The following is a 25147-nucleotide window of genomic DNA, read 5'->3' as shown; positions in this document are numbered from 1 at the left end:
GCAAGCCCCAGGAATGAAGACAGAAGAATACTCTAGCAACTCACCAGTGACAGGATCTGTGATATTCCCATCAACAAAGGACTCAGGAACTAGGGAGATGAGTAATCCCAAAACTTTTAGGAGGGATAGGATCAGCATAATGGCAGCTAAGAATGTGAAAGAGAGAAAAGAACCAAAAACTCTAAACTTAAAATGAAAATAAGTCTACAAACCAAAACTCAAAGTGTGAAGAAATTTAACGCTAAGAAAGAAAACCAACAGAACAATTAAAACATAAATTTACAGGGGCACCTCGGTGGATCAGTTGGTTGAGCATCTGACTCGATTTCAGCTCAGGTCATGATCCCAGGGTCTTGGGATTGAGCCCAACATTGGGCTCCACGCTGAACATGGAACCTGCTTGGGATTCTCTCTCTTCCTCTGCTTGTCTCCTCTGCTTATGTGCTCTTGCTCTCTCTCTCTCTCTCCCTTTCTCTCTCCCTAAAATAAAATAAATAAAAAACACATAAATTTATAGATCAAGTTAATTCTGTAAAGGTTCAAATATTTTAAAGTATGTTTAATATATTTGCTCAGATTCAAATGAATATATTCTATTTAAGGCAAGCAAGAAAATATGAAGCAAATGAAACAGAAACAGATGTTTAAAAGAATCAGAACTCTTGAATGAAAAATAGTCATTGAAATAATTCAGTAGACATAATAAACTCTAGACTGGCCACAATGAAAGAGTTTATGAATTGGAAGTTGGTACTGAGAAACTCACCCAGAATGAAGCATAGAAAGATAAATTTAGAGAGGGAGAGACTAGGTAGAAAATGGACGAATCTTCAAATATTTAGGAAATAAAACAGAGAATTTGGTAATGAACTGGATGGGGGGGGGGTGTTAATTGGAGAAAGTGATCAAGGATGATACCAAGGAATGGGTTTGTTTAACTGGACAGAAGGTGATGCCATTTCCTGAGAGGTTGGTTGGAAGACAATTGGAGGGAAAATTATGAGTCTGCCTTTAGATATGTTGAGTTTGATGCCTCTGGGGTATCCAAAAGGAGATACCTAATAGATAGTTGGGCATATAGCCCTACGATGCAAAAGAGGAGTCTGGGCAGGAGGTAGAAATTTTAACTCAAATACCTATAGGTGATAATTGAAACCATCTGGAATGAAAAAGGAGTAATTCTAGGACCAAGCTTTAAGGCACTCTAATATATAAACCAGTATATGGAAGAGGATAAGCTTGCAAAGGACATGGAAGAGTACCTACAGAGATGATAGGTAAACTGGAAGAGTAAGTATGTTATGGCAGCCAAGGGAAGAGAATGTTTCAAAAGGGAGCAGAGATTAATATTTGCAAATATTACACAACTATCATGGGGGAATGAGGATCAGGAGGTGTCATTGAATATAGTGATATGGAGATGATTGGTGACCATAGAATGAGCTATGGAGGTGGAGAGAAGGGATAAGCAGTCAAATGGAGTAGCTTGGACTACACACTCTGTGTGTCTCTCCTTTATCACTTACACAGAACATCCCACACTTTACTTAACTTCTGACACCAGATGTGTGGGTTTTTCACACATCAAGCAATTATCTGTGATACCAGCTGGTTGTCCTACAATTGAGTTAAATTTTTTTGATACTAACTGCAGTTAGCGCAGACTCCATAAGTTAAGGGCTCTCCCGCAAGATTCCCTATACCCCTTAAATACCAATTGCAGTTCCCAGGTTGTCACCTGTACTTCTGACTGATCAGCTATAAATTGGAGGTTCCCATGACCCCTCCTCAAGTTTTATCGTTTGCTAGAATGGCTCATGGAACTCAGGGAAACACTTATGATTACCAGTTTATTATATAATAAAGGATATGGTAAAAAATACAGATGAACAGCCAGATGAGGAAATACATAGGGCAAGGTCTGGAAAAGTCCTAAGTACAGGAGCTTCCATACTGGTGGAGTTGGGGTGTGCTACCCTCTTGGCACGTAGATGTATTGACCACCCTAGAAGCTTTCCAAACCCCATACTTGAGGATTTTTATGGAGGCTTCATCATTTAGGCATGATCATTAACTCAGTTCCCAGCCCCTCTTCCTTTCCTGGAGGATGAAGGGCTAGGGCTGAAAGTTCCAAGCTTCTAATCATGGTTTGGTCTTTCTTTGGTGATCAGCCCCTGTCCTGAAGCTATCCAGGAGCTCACCAGGAGTCACTTCCTTAGAAAGGAAGATGCTCCTATCACCCAGGAAATTCTAAGGAATTTAGGAGCTCTGCATCATGAACTGGGATCAGAGACCAAATATTAAAACAAAAGATGAGCTCCTAGTATTCTTATCACTTAGGAAATTATAAGGGTTTTAGGGACTCTATGCCGGGAACCAGGGCAGAGACCAATATATGTATACTTTTCATTATGTCACAAGGAATAAAGGAAATTGAGGCTGTGAAGTAGGAAGGATAGAAACAGGGCAGTATCTGAAGGGGGATAAAGAAAGTAGACATGTGAGAGAAGATCCAGGTTGGGGTTGAAGCTGACTATGTAAGAGAAGAAGAGTGAATGGTTAGTGTATTAAAGAAGGTGGAAAGCAATAGGGTCCAGAGCATAGAAGGAGGAATTAGCCAAAACAGGAAGTATGGAGGGAAGAAGAACAGTGTATACGGATATTTTCCAAGAGAGGATGTATTATTTGACTATGGAACTTTTTTCACAGAGCATTTTGAAGGGCATATTCTTCAAAATACACTTGGGGAAATTTTGCCTTAAAGCGTAACCAACCGTCTTCCAAACTTTCTAAGTCATCAAGTACTATTCACTTGTTATATGAGAAGCTGTAACAGATATTCGAAATTAGTGTTTTTAATGCTTTTTAATCCTGGACTCCTTTTAGAATAAATTAAAAGTAATTTTAGATAGTAAAATGTTCTTTATACTTTCTTAAGATTAGTCTATAAAAGCAAAGAAATTGTATATTAATGTAGATTTAAACCTTATTTAATTTTGCTTGATCTTACCACTAATAACATCTAGATTTTAGTGTAAGGGTATTCTTTTGATAGAATTGATCATTTTGTTACTGTGTTGAGGCAAAAAAAGAAAAAAGAAACCTGAAAATCAAGCAAGAATATCCGAAAGGTTTTTTTATTGAATTAGTTAATTAAATTCTGAACTACTAAATATGTACCCCTTATGTAGTTATCTAGTGCTTGGTATTTCACAAATGGTATCTGTTATCTCCTTTAATCTGGCAACCACAAAAAACTTCCTGCAGAGGAAGAGGTAATTTTCTGTTTACTTACCCTTCTCCTTTAAAATTTTTATCTTCCACTTTAACTTTGTTACAGGTGATACTCATGTCACATGGTCGTGTTACTGGAAAGTCATATTGGGAGATAATTTGTAAAAGAAATGAGAAAATTAAGAATTTCACATGTGCCAGGAACTGTTCTAAGCCCTTTACGTATGTTATCTCATTTATTCCTCACAGCAGTCTTATAAGGTGTCATTTCCATTTTACAGATGTAGAAACAAGGGGTTGGAGAAGTCAAGAAACTTGCCCATGATAAATTTACAGTTAGTAAATGTCAGAATTGAGACTCAAACCCAGGCTCTCTAACAGCAGAGGCTAAGACTAATAACACTGTGTTATATTCTTTTCTATCGATCTTGCCAGCTTTCCATACATCTGTTCTATTAACAAAGAAAAGCAGCTTCAGAAGTGAAAGGAAAGCCATCAGTGGCATTTGTTTATTTTAATTAAGTATTGACATGATCTTGAAATAGAAAATGTTCACAGTCTACCAAACACTTGAGACTTGTAATATCAGCATAATTTTTTGCTTTTGTACATGTTGCTTCTGTAGTATGGCTAAGTTCTTCTTGCCTTTCAGGGCTCAGCTTGGGAATCCTCTCTCATTCCTAAAACCCCTTCCCCACATTTCCTGTCTTCTCCCAGAGGTCATCTTTTGTCTGGGCAGTTGGCCTCTTAATGTGTGCTCTCTGAGTACCCCGCTCTCATCTCTGGTGTAGCATCAGTCACACGATTGCAATTATCTTAAGCTCCTTGATAGCAGGAACTGTTCTTTTTAGAAATTTCGACATCCAGTACAGTGTCTGGCATATGCTAAGTATACACAAAAGGTTGAGTGAATGTTTGACCCAAAGTGTATTTTTAGACTTGTGGAATGTTTGATGGCTATGATAGTGGTTCTTATGATAGACAACGTACCTTTTGTTTGGCTCTCCATTTCTTTCTGGTGAATACTGTTTTTCATATCCCTAAAGGCTTGAGGTCATCAGATGGGAAAGGAGTGGGGGAATGCTATTAGCGAATTCCCTGAGTAGGGTAGAGGACACTGGTGTTGCTCTTACTTCCCTTCGCAGTGAGAAGGGGGCCAAGCTGTAGAGTTAGGGGGAGGATAGTGGCACTGACATGAAACCTCAGAGTCTGTTGGTAGCTTATAGTTTACTGGTTAAGACCTCTGATTTAAATATTGGCTACGTCTACACTGTGCAGGCCCATAGCTATTTTATACTTTATATTCTCACCAACCAGCACCAGGTTTAAACCTTTTGGTCAAGGTGATAGATCATTCCTAAATATTCACCCCTGACCTGAAGCCAATCTCTTTTTCTCCATCACAAGTCTGTAGACTAGCAACATCATCATATATCAGATGTCAGAAAAACTGCACACCATTCCCACCACCAATGTTTTTTGACCAGGTGACCTTAGGTAAGACAGTGAGCTTCTTTGGGCCTCATTCATCTGTTTTCTAATGTGAGAGTTTTTATGTTCATGAGACCATAGAACTAACCTGGATTGTTTCTCAAGGTCCATTCCATTTCTATTTTAGGACACATAATTTATGTTAATTATTTAGCCGTGTTCCAGTGCTGCTCATTGAGAAAGTCAATGAGAAGTTTTCTTCTCTGTAGTGATTATACATTTGCCATTTGTTTGTCATTGTTGATGACAGTGTTGAAATTCTAACACATGAACTTCATTACATTCAGCGTGTTGATTTTTAACCCCTGAAGTTTGCTGATAGTAGATTATTATCACGTGGAGTCGTCTCTTTTTGAATTCTTTTCTCAAGGTGGTTGTGTTTCTTTTATTTTTTCTTCAGGACTAACAGCCTAATAATGCTGAACAAATGAATACTGTCAAGCCATTTACCTAAGGACGCCAGAGCCTTTTGGGCATGCGCCTACATTTATATCCTACATGACATAAATGCTGAAGTGTTTTCCTGGGCCTTTTAACTCTCTACTCTTTTTTTTTTTTTTTTATGTTGAAAAAATTTATATTTAGATTTAGCCAGCTGGACTCAGTTTAGATGATCCCAATTTTGTTGGCAACATCCAAAGCATCATAGTCAGGAGCCAGTTGAACATATGCTTTCTTTTCTCCATCAGGCCTGATCAGAGTGTAGACCTTGGCGACGTCAATGTCATAGAGCTTCTTCACAGCCTGTTTGATCTGGTGCTTGTTGGCCTTGACATCCACAATGAACACAAGAGTGTTGTTGTTTTCTATTTTCTTCATGGCTGACTCGGTAGTCAGGGGGAATTTGATGATGGCATAGTGGTCAAGGTTGTTTCTCCTGGGGGTGCTCTTTAGAGGATATTTGGGCTGCCTTCGGAGACACAGTGTCTTGGGCCCTCGGAATGTAGGTGACCTGCGGATCTTTTTTTTATGACTGTGGACGACTTTCAGCACTGCTTTCTTGGCCTTCAAAGCCTTTGCTTTGGCTTCGGCTTTGGGAGGGGCAGGGGCTTCCTTCTGCCTTCGCTGCCATCTTCATGAAAGGGATTAACTCTCTACTCTTAAAAGAAAGTTTTTGAATGTAAAATAAAAGACCTTATAGTTTTATTGAAAAGCCTTACTTCCTGAAGGCAGAATTCAGATAACAAATATAAAGAACTGTAGTTGTCAGAAAAAAATACTTTCTTCACTATTACTATGCATACGTAAATAGTTCATTGTCCTGTTCTCCACCAACAAAGAAACTGCAAAGTATACATTTTAACAGTGATGGTATCTGGAACAGGCCTCCTAACCCTCCAGTTTAATCCGTATCAGCTACTATTCCATGCTGAGACAATGCTTCCTGTTTCCCTTTTTTTTTCAACATTTTATTATGAAACATTTTAAAAATACATTAAAGTTTAAAGAATTTACAGCGAACATCTGTACACCCATCTCCTTGATTCTACTATTAACATTTTACTATACTTGTTTTGTTAGCTGTTTGTCTTTCTTTCATCTATTCATTAATTAGTGTGGATTTTAAAAATATATTTCAAAGTAGATTATAGCTGTCTATACCTATTCTCTTTGATCAGTGTGTATATTCCTGCCCAAACTGGCTGGATTCAAGTGCGCAGACATGACCACTTCTGACTCCTCTTAAGTTCTTAACGCATATTACCAGCCTTATTGGTACAGTGCTGTCAGCTTATACAGAGTGGTTTTCACAGAACAGACCAGTAACATTCTAGAGTAACATTGTAGATCAGCACTATTCAATAGAAATATAATATTAGATTAAATCTTCTAATAGCCATATAAAAAAATTAAGAGAAACAAGTGAAATAACATTAAATCTTATTTAACCCAGCATGTCCAAAATGTTATCATTTCAGCATGTAATTAATATTTTTTAAATTACTGATGAAACATTTTATATTCTATGTGAATAGTAATTTTCATAGAAATCCAGTGCACCTCAATTCTACTTAGTTATATTTCAAGTGCTCAATAGTAACGTAGCTAATTGCTACCATATTGGACAAGATAGTTCTAGACTTTTAAACCTCAGGAGTATATTTCTTCTGATAAATGTCCATGCCTGAATATAATGACTTAGCAATCAATTTCCTAATGAATGCAAAAGAAGTAGTGGTATGTATCACAGCAAGCCATACCCTTTTGTGTCGAGGTCATTTTTATTCTTAGTTCCCTTGTTAGATACTTATTAGTCCCCCCCCGTAATCATTTCTCTTGATTTCTTGGCATCAATACTTAGAGTTGAATTGCATTCCCTATAGCAATATTTAATGTATTTTTTTATTAGTTTTCTGCCCCCTACCTCTAGTTTCAAGCTGTGCCAGTTTACCTTCTCCCTTTTTTGCTAGAGCAGTGTCTCTAAAACAGATAAGATCTTTATATTGCAATTGTAAAAATAAAAAATAAATGCTAGTGTTAAAATATTAACCAGCATAGAATTATAAAAATTAAAAATTAATTAGTGGTGAAATTGTTCTGTATCCTGATCGTGGTATTGATAAAACTCATAGAATTGCATATGTGTGTGTGCATGTGTGCACACACGCACAAACAGACACACTCAAACTCACAAATGGAAAAAAAGAAATTGATTAGGTGTTACGAAGTTTTGACTAGGAGAAAGACATTTGGCTGAATAACTAGAAGAATGTTCCTATGTATAAATTGAGCTATCGTTAATTATTTATTGGAAGGCATCTAAATTCTTTCTTTCTTTCTTTTTTTTTTTCCACTAACAAAATATTTAGTTTCAGGGGCGCCTGGGTGGCTCAGTCGGTTGAGTGTCTGACTCTTGATTTTGATTTTGGCCCAGGTCATGATCTCACAGTTCATGAGTTCAAGCCCTGTGTCAGGGTTATCCCTACTTGGGATCCTCTCTCTCTCTCTCTCTCTCTCTCTCTCTCTCTCTCGCTCTCACCATCACCCTCCCCCTCCCCCCCTCTCCTGGCCATGCTCTCTCTCTCAAAATAAATATATAAACTTTAAAAAAATCTAATTTTGGATAGTGAAGATGCATCATCTCATTCTCTGTTTTCAGAATGGATGAGGAAAAGTCAAAGTTATATAAAACATTTCTGATTTCAGTTACATCTGGGTGGTTTTCATTTTTAACATTTAGCTCGTAGTTAGGAGTCTTGACTGAGCCCATGAGAAGAGTTAGACTGGGAAGTCAGCAGAAGTGGCAAGAATAGCTAGTATTCTGACAGTGGCAGAATTTCGTAAGAAGAAGCTCATGTTGGTAAGTGTTAATTATCTTGAAAATCAACACATGTGACTAGCTAGAAATACCTGAAACATTGCCTAATTTAGATACTAGATAAATAAACTAATTTAAATATCTGGAATACTTAGATATGCACACTAAACTTCTGGAAAGAGAAGAAAAAGAGCACAACAGTTCACCTCCTCCAGTTTTCTTCAGTAGAACAAGCCACTATAGGCTTTATGCCCACATCACATTGCACTATAATGGACAGTCATATATATAGGATTCGCTCAGTTGCTACAGTGGAACTGGTGAACAATTTTTAGTGGGTGTTCAACACTGTAAAGATTAATTTTATGTTTTTTCTTAGGTACCCATTTTGTTGTCTTCACATTTCACAATCACCTTATTCGTTTGTTTTTCTTTGTTTACTGGTTCTCATTTTGCTTTCTCTCTTCCATGAGAGCAGAGACCTTGCCTCTTTTATTCACTGCTATATTCCCAGCACCTAAAACCGTGCCTTGCAGACAATAGCTGCTCAGTAAATATTTGTCAAAAGAATTAATGATTCTTACTTTTATAGGTGCATCAATAGACAAATAACTATCAATCAGGAATAAGTATCATGTGCCCAGTATTCAGTATACTTTAAAGGCTGTTAAAATGCTGCTGATGATAGAAGCCATACTTTATTCTTTTATTCAACACTTGTCACATGTCTTTTTTTTTTTTTTTTTTTTTTTTTTTTTGCTAGTCATCCTTCAAATAAGAGGAAAACACAGGGTGTTCTTTCAAAGAATACTGCCTATCAGGGAAGTAGGTATACTGTTCAGATCTACAAATAGGAGAATAAAGGCTGAAATAGTCCCTATATTATTTATATTTTTGGAAAAGAGTTATATACTGTTTCTTTCCCTTTATGAATAGACATTCATAAACCAGCCTAAGTAGTGAAATTGTAGGACTTTACTCCAGAATAATATCCCAGTACATTAGGTCAGTTATCTGATAGCGATTTTTTTCAGAAGCCCCAAACTAATATTGAATCTGTTCTCACTAGAGAATAGATTTAGAGAATAATTTTTTTAGAACTAAACAGAATGATTTTACTTTCTTGTCTACTGTTGCTTTTTATAATTTTTTTTAACGTTTATTTATTTTTGAGAGAGAGACAGAACATGAACGGGGGAGGGGCAGAGAGAGAGGGAGACACAGAATCAGAAGCAGGCTCCAGCCTCTGAGCCATCAGCCCAGAGCCCGACACGGGGCTCGAACTCACGGACTGCGAGATCGTGACCTGAGCTGAAGTCGGACGCTTAACCGACTGAGCCACCCAGGTGCCCCTACTGTTGCTTTTTATAATAAGGATGTGTTATTAATAGATGCAAAGGTTGTGAGGTATTATAAATTCTTTTTTTTTTTAATTTAGAGAGAGAGAGAGAGAGAGATAGGGAGCAAGAGCAGAGGAGAGGGGCAGAGGGAGAGATTGAGAATCCCAAGCAGTTTCCATGCTTAGCGTACAGCCCAACACGGGCCTCAGTCCCACAACACTGGGATCATGACCTGACCCAAAATCAATAGTTGGTCACTCACCCAACTGAGCCACCCAAGCGCTCCTATAAATTCTTATTCTGATTTGTATCAAGCAACAGGCAAGAATGTACGTGCCCTTCTAAAATAATACTTTTATTTTTATTTATTTATTTAAAAAATTTATGTTTATTTTTGAGAGAGAAAGAGAGAGTGCAAGTGGGGGAGGGGAAGAGAGAGAGGGAGACACAGGATCTGAAGCGGGTGCTGACAGCTCAGAGCCTGACGCTGGGCTCGAACCCGTGAACCATGAAATCATGACCAGAGCCAAGGTCAGACACTTAACCGACTGAGCCACCCAGGCGCCCCTTCTAAAATAATTCTTTTAAATGGCTGGGTGCCTAGAGTACTTTTTGAGTTTAGGCTCTCATACTTACCAAAGAATGGCAGAGTATTATTTTTTTTTTAATCTTTAAAAAATGTGTTTAGGGGCGCCTGGGTGGCTTGGTCAGTTGAGTGTCCGACTCGATTTCAGCTCAGGTCATGGTCTCACAATTTGTGAGATCGAGCCCTGCATCCGACACGGCACTGACAGCATGCGGAGGCTGCTTGTGATTTTCTCCCTCTCTCTCTGCTCCTTCCCTGCTCGTGCGTGCACACACACACACACACACACACACACACGCACACACACGCTTTCTCTCAAAATAAATAAGTAAACTTTAAAAAAATTTTTTAATAAAAAAATTTTCTAATGTGCTTAATAAAAAATGAAAAGAAAAAAAATACTCTGGTTAAGATCTAATGTGGGGCTCTAGTCTCAGCTCTGCTGCTACCTCCCTTTATGATTTGGGTAGTGTTTCCTTTCTGAACCCCAAATTCCTATTTATAAAATGAGGAGACCAGGCTTAATATACTAAGAGACTCTCAGTAAAACTTAGTGATTCCAGCAGACTCCCTGTGAAAAACAATGCATTTCTTCCAAAAGAGGGTGCTGTGGTATTTCTGAGAGCCTTAGCATTTTCTTGAAAAGAACTGAACAGAGGTAGAGTCTCAGCTTAATTTTATGTCTTCAGACTACCAACCTTTGAGAAATAGCATCTCATACCCTAAATTTATATAGATAAGGTAATATAAACCAATTCTTAATGTTATTGATGTTTCTAAAAGCTTTTCTTTAATGTTGACTTTAGAAAATCTGGCAAATAATATTTCAAAGAAAAAATTTTCAGTACACATAATCTCAACACTCAGTATTAATATTTTGGTGTATTTCTATTCTTTTTTTTTTTTGTCTCATTCAATTTTTTACCAGTGAGTGTGTATGTGTGGGTGTGTGTGGGTGTGTGTGTATGTAAATATATATATGTATATGTATATATATATATATGTATATGTATGTATGTAGAATGTGTGTATATGTATATATTTAGATCTTTGATCGATTTCAGTTGATTTTTATATATGGTATAAGGTATGATCTAGCTTGACCATAAATGTGAATATTTATTTCAGGACCCTCAATTCTATTCCACTGATCTGTATGTTTGTTCTTATGTCAGTACCACATAGTGTTAATTACTGTAGCTTTGTTGTAAGTTTTGAAATTGAAAAATGTGAGTCTCCACCTTCTTTTTTTTATTGTTTTGGTCATTCTAAGTCCCTTAAATTTCCATGGGAATTTTAGGATCAGCTTGTCAATTTCTACATAAAAGCCAGCTGATGTTTTGGTATAGGGATTACATTGAATCTAAAGTATCTTGTTTTCATTTGTATTTTTTAAGTAAATAATGAGACTGACAGTTTTCATGTTTGTTAGCAGTTTCGATTTCTTCTGTGAATTTATGTTATTTCTGTAAGTTTATATGTTTATGCTTTTTTTTCTGTTGGCCTAAAATTTATTTTGTTTGTATGCATTCTTTATAAAGCAAGTATATTGGACCTTATTATATTTATTGCAAATATTTTCCCAAGCTTTTAGTTTTTAAGTGGCCTAATCTAATTTTTTCTTTGTTTCTTTGGAAAATTTCCCCCTTCCTAAATTCATTCTTGTTAGGAAATCAGATGAATCTTGGCCACTGTGGTCCAAAAAGCCATTTAGAGGTAGATTACATTTTTAAACTTATTTTTAAAATATATAAATAGAACTGTTTTATTAGTCCTAAAACAACAAAATTTTAAATACTTTATAATAATTATATCAGAGATGTTGTCAGTCTATCCTAATTCCTTAGTTTTATTTTGGGGTTGTTTTTGATTCCCCCTCTGCCCCGCACCCCACAACAAACCTCACCAAAGTACCTTGGTATAATTTGCTAGATTTACTTGGTGTTAAAAGACTTTCCTATGCACGCACACATCACTGGGTTTTCAGTAGAGCAGTGTAACTTCAAGTTTTTACATGTAACCTCCTTCAAGATTCCCGTGTTCTTTTAATTCTGAGAAAGACTTTGATTTGCCTTGCCTTGCCTGTGTTCTCTGTTCTTAGTTCTTTTCCTGTGTCAGAAACTGTAAGAGTGGCTATTCTTTTTTCATTTTCTTTTCTTTCTTTTTTAATGTTTCTCATACTAATTAGCCAGCTTCAAGCTACAGAGTTTCTTCTTATTTTTTTTTTCTGTTCAGTCCTCTTCATTCTCTACCTCTTTCATCTCCTTCTTTCTAACTTGCTCTCTAAAGTAGAACATTCCTCGTTCTATCTTAATCAGGAGTGTTGAGACCAGATAGCGTAGCCCAGGGGTTCTTAAACTTGGCACTATTGACATTTTAGGCCAGATAATTCTTTGTTTGAGGTTATGTTGTTCATTGTTGTTGTTGTCCATGCTTAGCAGGATCCCGGGCCTATGCCCACTTAGATGCCACAGAGATGCAGTCTCTCTGACTGCTTCATCTATAAAAGGAGGACAAATACCTACCCATTGGATTTTAGTGAGAATTAAATTTTAAAATGCAATTTAAATGTTGATAAGTGCTCAGTTAATGGGTGATGTTATCATCATCATCACCATTCCATTGCTTACCTCCTCTAGTGAGCTGACTCTGAGATATCACATGGGCACATCTCAAAAATTTTCCCAGATTCTACCACTCTACTCTTATTTCAGGCTAAAAATAATCTCTTTCTCTTTGGAATTCCTATTTTGTCTCTGTCTTGTAGCATTTGCCACTCGTTATGTTATAGTTTGTTGTTGTTGTTGTTGTTGTTGTTTGTTTTTTTAATTTACATCCAAGTTAGTTAGCATATAGTGCAATAATGATTTCAGGAGTAGATTCCTTAATGCCCCTTACCCATTTAGCCTATCGCCTCTCCCACAACCCCCGCCCCCCCAGTAACCCTCTGTTTGTTCTCCATATTTAAGAGTTTCTTATGTTTTGTCTCCCTACTGTTTTTTTTAATTTTTTTATGTTTATTTATTTTTGAGAGAGAGAGACAGAGTGCAAGCAGGGGAGGGGCAAAAAGAGAGGGGGACACAGAATCTGAAGCAGGCTCCAGGCTCCAAGCTGTCGGCATAGAGCCTGATGCAGGGCTCGAACTCAAACTGTGAGATCACGACCTGGGCCGAAGTCAGATGCTTAACTGACTGAGCTACCCAGGCACCCCTCCCTCCCTGTTTTTTATATTATTTTTGCTTCTCTTCCCTTGTGTTCATCTGTTCTGTGTTTTAAAGTTCTCATATGAGTGAAGTCATATGATACTTGTCTTTCTCCGACTGACCAGTTTTGCTTAGCATAATACCCTCTAGTTCCATCCACGTAGTTGCAAATGGCAAGATTTCATTCTTTTTGATGCTGAGTAATACTCCATTGTATATATACACCACATCTTCTTTATCCATTCACCCATCGATGAACATTTGTTACAGTCCATGTTTTTTCTTCCCTACATGTCACTCTATTTCTTGCAGTTCTCTGTATTTTTCACCTTTGTGGCTCAACACATTCTCACATAGTACACTGTCGTTAAATATTTTGAACAACTAAATAAATTTAGACACTGGTGGACCAGCTCAGGGTAGCCTGTTAACACCAATAGAATAATAACTTGGGAGACACCATGACAGACGGCTTAAGAGCGCAGGAGCAAAGGTATCTGGGTTTGGATCTCCCAAATCTGGGTTTGGATCTGTCTTTCTTATTATCTGTGTGCAACCCAACTCCATCACACACTAGGCTGTTTGATAAAATGGTTTTGTGATTAGCAAATAAAACTTATATTGGAAGGAGAAAAATTCCTTTTTATTTAAAGTATTTGGTCTTATGAAAACAATTTCGAGGTGTAAAAATCACTGGTGACATATAGTTAAGATTTATTCCTTTTTCTTAGTTGTGCTATCCCCCTTTTTAATTAACAATCCAAAAAGTGTGAAATTGGAATGTCATTATTTTTGGGTATTTACATTTTCTTTAAAAGCTTAAGAAATAGTCACAGATTTTTTAAAGCCCATTTTGTAAATTAATAGCAAGTTATGGGCAGAATAAGATGGGCCTACAGAAACATTTTTTTCTACAAAGGGACATACAGCATTTATGAAAGTTAGTGGCCTACACGTGACATTGTTTAGACACTGAGTATTTGAAAAGTGTTTGGTGGACCCTCAGAAGAGCATACTTTGTCCCTTACCTGCATAATTTGGATTAGCTACCATTTCCTAAGTGACCATACATGACATTTGGATGGAGTCCACATCTAAATCCTACGTGTTAGACATAGCTTCATGCATTTGTTAAAGATAAGTTGGTACCATCAACTTCACAACATTACCAGTTAATTTTTTTGTAGTTTCTGTATGCCAACAGAAATGCTACTTGATTGTATTAAAATACTTACCCTTTACTGCACGAAGAGTAGAGGTGTCAGTTTCAGGAAACATCGCAGAAAAGCTTTCCTGAGTGGTAGCTTTCCATATGGTCTCGGTTTTTCTGGTTTTCTGGTTTTTTTTTGTTTTGTTTTGTTTTGATTTATTTGCTAAGCAGGAAATGACTAGAAACAAAGATTCTTCAATTTAGAAGTTCTCACAAATCTACTTGTCTCATTTCTCCCTGTCTCCATATTCATGTCTCTTTCTCAGTGTCCCTGAGCTCTCTCCTTCTGTCTCTTGTAGTCCTTGGATTTAGGACTCATCTGGGTAATCCAGGATGATCTCACCTTGGAGATCCTTAACTTGATTACATCTTAAAAGACTCTTTTCTCAAACAAGTTCACAGTTTCCAGACATTAGGACATGGATATATCTTTTTGAGGTTCACTATTCAACCCACACCCTAATCTCACTCCACTTCCTGCCAGATTCACTTTGCAACACCCTGATAAGGAGCTGCAATGTTCATGGTCATGGCACATTCATCATTTCTCATCTCTACCTATCTTGTTTATGAGCAGTTCTAAAGGGTAAAAATCCTTCTTTCTGTTGAGCCAAAACCTGTTCTGGGATAATATTTGACAGTGGGTTCTAGATCTCCTATAAAGCTATATGGGATAAGAAAAACTTGTCCCATGATTCTCAGGTTTGGGGAGAATAACACATGTACTGCTTCTCTAGCATTCTGACACAGTCTTCTAGGGGTATGAGATCCTTTCCAGCATATATACTACCACCATCACCCTCCAAAAAAAAAAATCCCATTAAAAAATATATTAAATGAATATTTAATATCATTGTGAGCCAGTTGTGATGGATGTGTCATGAACTTCCTCCAGGAGGGTGGAGAATGGACAAAAGATTGAGAAATGCAATCTTAACCTTCTTCCTCATGACAGCCATTCAGGTAGATGAGGACAACTATTTATATTTCCCTGAGTCTTGTTTTCTGGAATCAATACTTTTCATTTTCATTTACTCCCCTATGATATGGCTTCCATACTTTCATTCAGAAAGTATTTATTGAGGGCCTAATATGATCAGGCACTATGTTAAGTATTAGAATGATGTAAGGATTAATATCCCAGAATCTGTGTCATCTAAGACTGTAGTTTGGGGGAGGATGTAAACAAATAAATTGTAAAACACTGTGGTAAATATTTGGTAAGCTTATGTATAGGATACTGAGAGAGCATAGAGGAATAACTAAATCAGTAGTGATGAAGTGAGATCTAAACTGAGACCTGACAATCAAGAAGAGAGGAGGGAGGCAGGGCAGATTTATGTTCCAGGCAGAAGGAGCATCCACATTCACTTCCTATTTTGGAGCCATGCCCTCCCACAGGGAAAATCAAAGATGGCTCCAAACAGTTCTTCTTGTTGCTCCTTGGAACCAAGGGGCAGGCCTGAGGCTGGGGTAAGAATGAGGCACTCACCTCAGCTGTAGTATTTAAGGAGATGCCCCAAAATGCAGTAATTAATAAGGATAAATGTTTTAATGCAATATTTTAAAAATCACAATTAATGTAAAAAAATCCATGATGGGAGTGCCTGACTGACTCAGTTGGAAGAGTATGGGACTCATGAGCTCAGGGCCATGAGTTTGATCCCCACATTGGGTGTAGAGATTACTTAAATAAGTAAATAAACTAAAAAAAAAAAAAATCCATGATGAGCAAAATATCGAAATTTTAAAGAAAAACTGAATCACTGTTATTGATTGTCCCTTTTGTCATAGGCACCGGTATGGCTTGGCGTGGCACTATTATTGAACCTGTCTTTCTTTAAATTTTGATATTTTGTTCATCGTGGATTTTTGTGCATTGATTTTGATCGTGCAAAATACTGCATTAAAGTACTGTTCATCTTATTCAGTGAATTTTTTGGTGCCCCTTTAAATTTTGTGCCCAAGGCAAGGGCCTTAGTCACCTCATTCTGGTCCCAGCCCTGCAACTAAAACGGACAGACAAGATCCATGCTTAGCCAGGTGGGCTTTTCTTCCTGGGACTTTGACTCTGGAGGATATAAAGACACAGATGCGGTTAGAGACATTTCACAACGGCAGTGGAAGTCTGTATCCTGCCCTACTGTGACTGTGGTGTATGTGCCTGCACGACATGCAAGCATGCTCACCTGAGGGTCCAGTGGCGGGCCCCAGAGGCAGTGTCTAATTAACCACTCCTGTGGCATGACCTTGGCTGTGTTACTACTCTGACCTTCTTTGATCTTGTTCCTCTTCTGAACTGGTGTTGTGGTATTCGAGATTTATATTTCCTTCCTTTTTGAAAATTAGTCATGTTTGTTTATCTCCAGACTTCCATTCTTCCTTCTTTAGAGATAACCAGTAATGGCTGCACAATTATATATATACGTTTTCTTGGTATCTTAGGATGAAATTCATCCAGGCCTAGAAAAATGAACTCGCTTGGAGTAATTATTTTTTTCAGTCAATTCTCTTGTACTTCTTTTCTCATTCAGTCTTTTGTGCAGCATTTCCAACTTGAATATAACTTGGAACTTTTATTTTCTGTTGTCCATAACTTACAAATTGTAATAGTCATTGGACCTGAATATATGAACAGCAGAGATTAAAGGATGCCAGGCTCAGTGGATCTCACCAAAGACCAGCACCAGAGGCATCCATGGATGAAAACAAATGATACTCACCAAGAAACAGCTGGGAGACATTATTCAGTATTTATTACACTCAGAGTCCAGTATTTGGAAAGAATGGCCTCAAAAATTGACATATGTGTAACAGTACTACAGATTTGGTTCAAGAACTTCAGAGCATATTCAGTAAAAGCAACAAAAAGCTCAAAATAACAGTTACCTACAGAAAAAGTCATGAGAAATACGGACATACCACTCAGATCCACTGATGGGGCTAGCCCTGTCTCCCTGATTTCTGTAGATATCTGGCACCCCCAGTCCAAGTTAGCATGTCCCGATTTTAAGGTCCCCATAGACCACTCTGATGGCCATAAAATAGCTTATTTTGGATACTGCCAAGTCCCTAACACATACTGTCTTTGCCCCATTTTGTACTCTCAAGTTCTTTTCCCAGGCTGAGATTCTAATTCTCTGGTCTCCTTGCTAGGTAGAACTTAACCAGCAGTTCTGACCTGAAGGAGAAGCAGGGTGGGGCGGAGGGGGGAGGCAAGGAAGAGCAGGAAACAAAAAGGTCATGTGCTTAGGAAAAAAAATAATCTCCTTCTGGGCGTTAACTTTCTTGATATTATTGTAGTGAGTTTGCACCACTTTTTGTATTCATCCTTTAATAAATGCATCTCTACCTGTGTTTAATTTTTTTCTTTAGTTGCTTCTCTCCTTTTTTTCTCAATAGAGTCAATAATATTACAATTTTGTTTTTAAAGCCTTACCTTCCACTTGTCTTAGGTTATACTCCCTGTTAGAGTTTCTAGCTTGGAATTACTCCATACTGTCTGAACACTTTGACATTTTCTCTCTCAGGGTCTAGGGTCCTCCCATGGGAAATGTTTCCTTCCTTTGCTCTTATAAAGTCCAGACTAGTGAGGACCATCATGTCTTTTAAAGCCGTTGTCACATCATCTATAGTTTCCTCCTCGACAGTCTTTATACTCCTGAATAGCAGTTCTCTTTGTTGTTTCCTCTGCTGAGAAATGAAATTGTCAATATGATATCAACTTACCAGGTGCTCTACTTTTACCAGAATGAAACCTCTCACCCATGCTGGGAGAGGTGACATTTCCCGTTACTACCGTATGTTCGTGTCTATATCTGTTTTGTAATCTGTGTTAGGAAAGCATCACAGTTCGTCAACCACAACAGCATCATTCGAATAGAACATACCTTTTCAGTGTCATGAGTCTCAGTGACACTTGCCTCCATGTGTTAACCTTTCAAGTTTTCCTTTTCTTGTTATCCATGTTCTAGAGATTGTTATTAGGAATAAGGCCATTATCTTACTCTCCATCTACTTGATTTTTCACTGATAAATTATTGAAAGCCTCTACTATAGTATTCTTTAGGTATCACACCAGCACCTCTATGTGGGAGCTCTTCTTGATTTTACATGGTCTTATTGAGACTTCAGACCCCACTCTATCCGCAGCTTTACTGTGTACTGTCATATATCTAACAGTGGAAATGATGCATATCTTCTTATATCCTCTCTCTATGTATTCCCCTGACGTGTGTGTGTGTGTGTGTGTGTGTGTGCCCTTTAATTTCTTTAGGGTCATGGCAGATTTGGAGGCAGTGAACACTTAAGCACCCTGAGTAAGAGGTATACTGTTTCCTGGATAACTATCTTTTAACTAAAATTATAGAAACAGAGTTAGAAATCATAGCAGGGGGAATGAAGGACAGACAGTAAAGTCAAAGCAGGGCTTTTTCAAAAATAGAAAACCATTTTTGGGCGCCTGGGTGGCGCAGTCGGTTAAGCGTCCGACTTCAGCCAGGTCACGATCTCGCGGTCCGTGAGTTCGAGCCCCGCATCAGGCTCTGGGCTGATGGCTCAGAGCCTGGAGCCTGTTTCCGATTCTGTGTCTCCCTCTCTCTCTGCTCCTCCCCCGTTCATGCTCTGTCTCTCTCTGTCCCAAAAATAAATAAACGTTGAAAAAAAAAATTAAAAAAAAAAAATAGAAAACCATTTTTTAAATTACACCTAGTGTCATCATAATACGTACATCTGAAGATCTTCTCGATCATGGCCATCAGAGTGGTCTATGGGGACCTTAAAATTGGAACATGCTAACTTGGACTGGGGTGCCAGATATCTACAGCAATCAGATCAATCTCAAAGTTTTTAAGTCAGATGAACAGTGGGAATATTGAGGACCGATATTATTTATCAAACATTCACGTAGCACTTCTGTGGGAGACAGTTCCAAAGTGCCTTATAAACAATAAATTAATTTACTAAATTAATCATTTAACCCTCATAAAAAACAAATCCTCCTATCAGGTGAGAACCAGTATTAGCTCCCATTTTGTAGATGAGGAAACTGAAGCTTAGAGAGATTAGGTGACATCCCTGAGGTCACAAAGCTAGTTAAGCAAGAGCTAGACTTTGAATTAAAGAAATCTGGCTTGAGCCTATGCTCTAAACACTACATAATGCAGCCTTTCCAATTTATTTTCTTTCTAAAGTTCCAATGGAAAAAAATGTTACAGCCTATACTAGAAAATACCTAAAGAACATGAAACATTACTGAAACAACAACTAATTAAGGATTTTATCAGATGTGTAGCACCTTGACCTTCATAATTATAACTTTCCCCAAAGCTACCTAATTACAATAGTGTTCCCTCCCTGGTAATTATTGTCTCCTTGGTTCTCTCCCCATTTCCCAGCTTTGAAATTACATGGTTTGTATCTAGCTCTTGTTTATCTTTGACCACAAACTCCTTTTGGTTGATTGTGGTATGTTTTGGGTTGAGATTGTGGGAAGTTTATTGATTGTTTCCAGGGTTACACTAATGATGTCTTTTCATCTATTTCTCTTTTAGCTTAATTATAATTTTTCCTGATAATTATTTCCACCTGTCCATGTTCATATCTAATCATTGATATTGATTGGTTTTGCTAGTATCATGAATTAATTTTTTCCATATCTCTGCATAGATTTGTGTTCTTTTCTGAATATATTGTTCTTGATTGTTTTAAAAGAAACTCTGTTGTAGTTAATTTTATGTAGTATAACATTCCACATACATAAACTTATTAGGAACTCTGAATAAGAGAGCCTCAACACTTGAATACCTTGGTAGGGCATTTTTCTACTGTAGTGAAGAGAGACCCAAGAAATGAAATCAGTAAACAAAAGGCTAAGGATTCTAATACCTGCCATTCTTCCCAACATTTGGTGTGTTTTAGAATTTGTTATGCTTTCCTTTCTGGTAGTTACGACATCTCCCTGGCAATAGTACAATCTGTCTAGTCTATAAATTAATGATTAGAAAAGAACTTTAGAAGTTTTAGCTCCTTGTAAATCAAATGCCCCTAGCCTAACCACAGCTCTGACAAGTTATAATTTTAAGTTGTCACTAGACTGCTAGTGACTTAATGACACTAAGTATTACTCTTATAAAAACCATGAGCTTAAGTATGTATATTTTACTGTAGTTGCCATAGATTCTGGCTTTCCTTGCCCAAGAAATATTTAACAAAGACGCTTCTGTTGTTGATCTTTGTGCCATGATATTTCTCAAAAAAATTACTTGTGGACAATATAAATTTTAAAATGTAAACACACATTATTCATTAAATCTTTACTGACTTCCTATCCTGTGCCAGGCATAGTGCTGGGTATTGTGGCAGATACAAAGGTGAGTAAAATGCAGTTCTCTCCTTGTCAAGGAGTTTATAATCTTGTAAATACTCAAGTTGTTCATATGTAGACTATTTATAAGGGCCCTAAGAAGTATTTCAGAAAAACTAAAAAAAAAAAAAAAAAAAAAAAAATCATAGGCTAAGGAAAACTACTTTTAGCTAAGGAGGAATAAAAGAATACTTTATGGACAGACATCACCATTTAATTGGTTCTTTATGACTAGGTTAGGTTTCTATAACTAGAGCTGAGGAGGTGAGAAAGAAGGGGGGCTGATTCTGTGTGCAGACAACATGTTCAAATAGCACTATGTAGCCAAGTAGTTCTTGGGAGGTAGGGAGTAAAGGGTGTGTGTGGGGGAAGTACTAAATATCACTCTTTTTTTCCTATTGTCAAACACTTCGTACCCATAATACGATGGGATTTGAGAAAAAAGATGAAATTTTATACCCAGTTGGCAATAGTTGGATAAACAACCCAGAAAAATTCACTGTCTTCTTAATATTGGTGGTTATGTTATCTCCAAAATCAAATTTCTTCTTTTTGATTCTAAAGTGTATTTTGAATGGATTCCACTTATTTACCTTAAAAGCTGTGTTGTGACAACACAGCACATTGGTATAATATTCTCTTGGGAACATGAAGATCACCTGTGGTTTGGGATAACTTCATTTAGGCTTTTCCAGCTTGTACCTACAAATATGAGTCAGTCTGTTCACTTTTGATGGCCCTTCCTCCTTTTCCATCCTGTCTGTCCCTACACTAACCCACAGGTCAGTAAAGAGAATCCCACCCAAAATAAGAGATTCTTTTCACTTCAAAAAAGGGACTCTCTTTACTTCTCCTTGGAGAGTCCCAATTTGTATCTTACAACAAAATGAAGTGAATGAGAATTTGAGCATATTAAAATATTTCTTAAAATTCTAGGTTAAAATTATAAATTAGTTCTTTTTTTCTTCACTATTAATAGTTACATAACATGTAATTTAAAGACTTAAAATCATAAGCTCTAGCTTTACACTATAAATTTTTAAAAGATAATAACCAACCCATTAAGCATTATTACCTTTCAAAATGACAAAGAGAAAATATACCATGTAACTTTGATAAATGCATGTATTTAAAAGGGCATGAAGACATTAGCCTGTTGTGTGCCAGACGTTTCATTTCTGTTATTTCCTCCCTAAAAAAATACCAGGATTCCTAGATGTACTGTAGATGGCAGTACTTATATGAGAATGATTAGCAGATGGAGTCTTAAATGAGTAAAGTTCAGTTGAAATGTTCTTAATTTTTCTCATTTGCTGGATTTTTAAAAAATAATCATAAACTTTCTTTTTCACTCATGATGTTTCCATTCATTTTTATTTCACCATCACCTGACCTCCCTCTCACCTCACCTTTGTTTCAGAAATCACATGTTATACAACCATTTTCCCTTTACATGGCAGTGATTGGAAACCAGGTGATTATACATATAGGATCCTGTGTAAAGTTCTGTAAAATTATTTTTTCTCAAGGAGGTTGAGTGCCACATGGCATTGCTGAAAATTCTGACTGGGACAGGGAGAACACTGTCACCTGTGTTTCAAATACACCATCATTGTATATCTACAGTTCCAGAGTTGATCAAATCTATCTTTGTATGGAGGGAAGTAGCTCTTCCATGAATATGAAAAGCTCTCTCATTCTCCCTAAACGTTGGGAATTTTGCTGTGGGATTCACTGAGTAAATATTTATTAAATGCTAATTATATGCTAGGTCCTGTGCTGGGTAGGCACCTTGCATTATATCCATAAAAGAGCATGGTACCTACCTTTAGACACCCCTTCCCAAGCATAATAAAGTGTGGTAATTCTTATAATAGAGGCATGTAGAAGATAAAGTAAGGCACAGAACGGGAATAGATGGCTGTAGCAGATATTACAGAACATTCACAACATACTGTCCTTCAAGCCTGCTGGCCTCAAGCTCCTTCACAACACAGCACTTGAGGAAACTGCTATCGTTCTATCTAACAACGACAAAAAAACCCATATAAGAAGCCTATTCCCTATCCATGGCACAGTGGGAGAAGTGCTTAGGAGTCTAAGCAGTATACATTGTGCCACCCATTGTGCAAAGAAGGGGAAAGAAAACACACACACACACTTGCTTGTTCATGTCTCTTGAGAAGGCCACCCAACAAGTGGAAAATATTGGTTGCTTCTGGGGAAAGGCGCTAGGTGGCTGGAGGATAGGATGGGAGGGAAACTTTTCAGTGAATACCCTTTGGTTTCTTTTGGATTTTTGAACCATGTGGATTTATTACCCATAGAAAAATAAAGCTTTAATGGCTTGGTACATCACATTACCACATGAAGAGTTGTCCTTTATTTGGTGGGTTCTATAACCTACTAAACTCCTAAACATATGGTGGATAGGAGACAGGTATTGCTAAGGATCACGTAAGTATTTGTAACATTTTTGTTTTGGTTACAGGGAACTTCCCACTCTATTTTTCACAGCTCTCAACTAATAGATCCTAATAAACATCAAGTGGCTGTGAGTAGGAGTGGTTCCTCCCAGAGAAGCCAACTACAGATTTTTTATACAGCGAAGAGCTATGTGTTTTGTTTTTGTTTGCTTTTGTTGTTTTAATGGAAATTACAGATGGTGTGTCCCAAAACCCATGGCAGAAAACAGATTGTGAACAGAAAAAATATGGTTCAGTAAGTACCTTTGTATTGCTCAGAATATAGAGCAACTTAGCAAATTTCTTTGGTGAGATGAATTGTTTGTGATATGTCATCAGAGGAATCATAACAGGACATATAGAGGCATCAGCTCTCCTGAAATAAATTTTTGTAGCTGAAATTTTAAGAAACATTGTGAATATGGGGCACCTGGGTGGCTCAGTCAGTTAAGCTTCTGATTTTAGTTCTTGATTTTAGTTCAGGTCATGATCTTGCAATTCATGAGTTTGGTTCCTGCATTGGGCTCTGTGCTGACAGGGTAGAGCCTGCTTGAGATCCTCTCTCTCCTTCTCTCTCTCTGCCCCTCCCTCACTTGTGCTCGAGTGTTCTCTCTCCCTATCTCTCAAAATAAATCAATAAAACTTAAAAAAAAAAATACTGTGAATGTGTAAAGAAATTCCATAGAAACAGCCCATATCCTTAGAAATTCTATATCTATTTAATGGGATCATGTAAAGATGATGTTGAGGGTTTTAAGGAAACAGACTACAGGTCTAGTTGAAACCTGATAAATAGAACAGAATGAAAATCAAGGAATAATATAAGTTACCTATTTTATATACATGCATATATGCTCAAGTTCAGAATATGGTCAGTAGACATTACGTGACTGGTTAATCTTTCTTTGTGAATTCTGTTTCTATTAATTGGATAATAAAAACAGCTAACACTATGGTAGTGTATAACAATTTAGAGATCACTTCTGCAGTGTTCATTTTACTTGATCATGTGTTCAAGAATTTATTTGTTGGGGGGGGGAGTCATATTATGGTGAAAATCCTCTTCTGACTTCCACCTCCCTGTATGGTTATGGCCATGTAGATACTTTTGATAGAAAAAAAGCAATTGAGTGAACTTTTCTTGACATACTTAGCCTGTTAACTAAGAAGAAAAAAATAAGAAGAAAAGTTCCCATCTATGCCAACATGGTCTTTCCACCCCTCTTTATTAATATAACTTTAGCTTCACTCTTAATAAGTCCATGCCAGAGCACAATAAAACTTGGCAAGACAGTTCAAACTGGTTCTGTCATCCCTTCTTTCTCCTCCTACATAACAGGTAGGAATTCCATTCCAAGGTTCTGGATTTTTTTACTTGCTCAGTCTTCCAGTTGAAAGGAATCCTGCTCTAACATATACTTCCCCTCTGCTCTCAAACTTCAGTTTTCCCCTTTTCTTTTATTCATTAATGCATTCATTCATGCAGCACATTTTAATTGATCGTCTTAAGTACCAGGCCCTATTCTTTGTGCCAGGGATACCATGAATGAAACAGAGAAAATCCCCTGCCCTCTTGGAGCTCACATTGTTTTCAGTACATGCCTGCCATCAGGGCTGCTGCTGCGCATCACCCACAGGGGCTCTCACATCTTAGTCTGTGTGAATGTTGCCCTAGAGTTGTGCAGTGCACAGCCAGCTCAACTCCACACAGTGACCTTGTCTACTATGCTTAATTTGGATGTTTGTCAAAATTAATTTCCTATAATAAAGTCAGTCATTTCCCACGTTCCAGCATTGCCAGAGTGCAACTCTTTTCTTTAAGGAAAGCACATAAGTTCTCTCCCAGGGGGTGGAAGAAGTTTTGTGGAGAAACCAACCTTTGTCTTTCTTCAGACTACCTGTGTTAAGTTGCTCTCAAATTCACTTACCACTTCTTTCTTTACCTTCAGTAGTAATTGGAAGATTTTTTTCTTTGCCTTTAAAGAGTTCTCTAAT

At 37.3% G+C, this 25147-nt stretch overlaps 1 protein-coding gene and 2 pseudogenes across 5 annotated transcripts in view; 2 read left to right on the top strand and 1 right to left on the bottom strand.

The window, feature by feature from the left end:
• PRORP (protein only RNase P catalytic subunit) overlaps nt 1-25147 on the top strand; it is a 137812-nt gene that overhangs the window by 78922 nt on the left and 33743 nt on the right. For 2 of the 5 annotated variants that reach the window (XR_015252426.1, XR_015252427.1), the window contains exon 6: nt 23179-23408. The exons of the other annotated variants lie outside the window; for them this stretch is intronic. The gene's annotated coding sequence lies outside the window, so the exon portion shown is untranslated. The remainder of the gene's footprint in view (nt 1-23178; nt 23409-25147) is intronic. 5 annotated transcript variants of the gene reach the window in all.
• Nucleotides 5270-5803, bottom strand: LOC112871087 (large ribosomal subunit protein uL23 pseudogene; annotated as a pseudogene).
• LOC147580010 (divergent paired-related homeobox pseudogene) lies at nt 13367-17685 on the top strand (annotated as a pseudogene).

This window comes from Puma concolor, chromosome B3 (assembly GCF_028749965.1).
Source record: "Puma concolor isolate L17-30 chromosome B3, mPumCon1.1.hap2, whole genome shotgun sequence".
Classification (NCBI taxonomy): Eukaryota; Metazoa; Chordata; class Mammalia; order Carnivora; family Felidae; genus Puma; species Puma concolor.
This window is presented reverse-complemented; position numbering and strand designations above follow the sequence as displayed.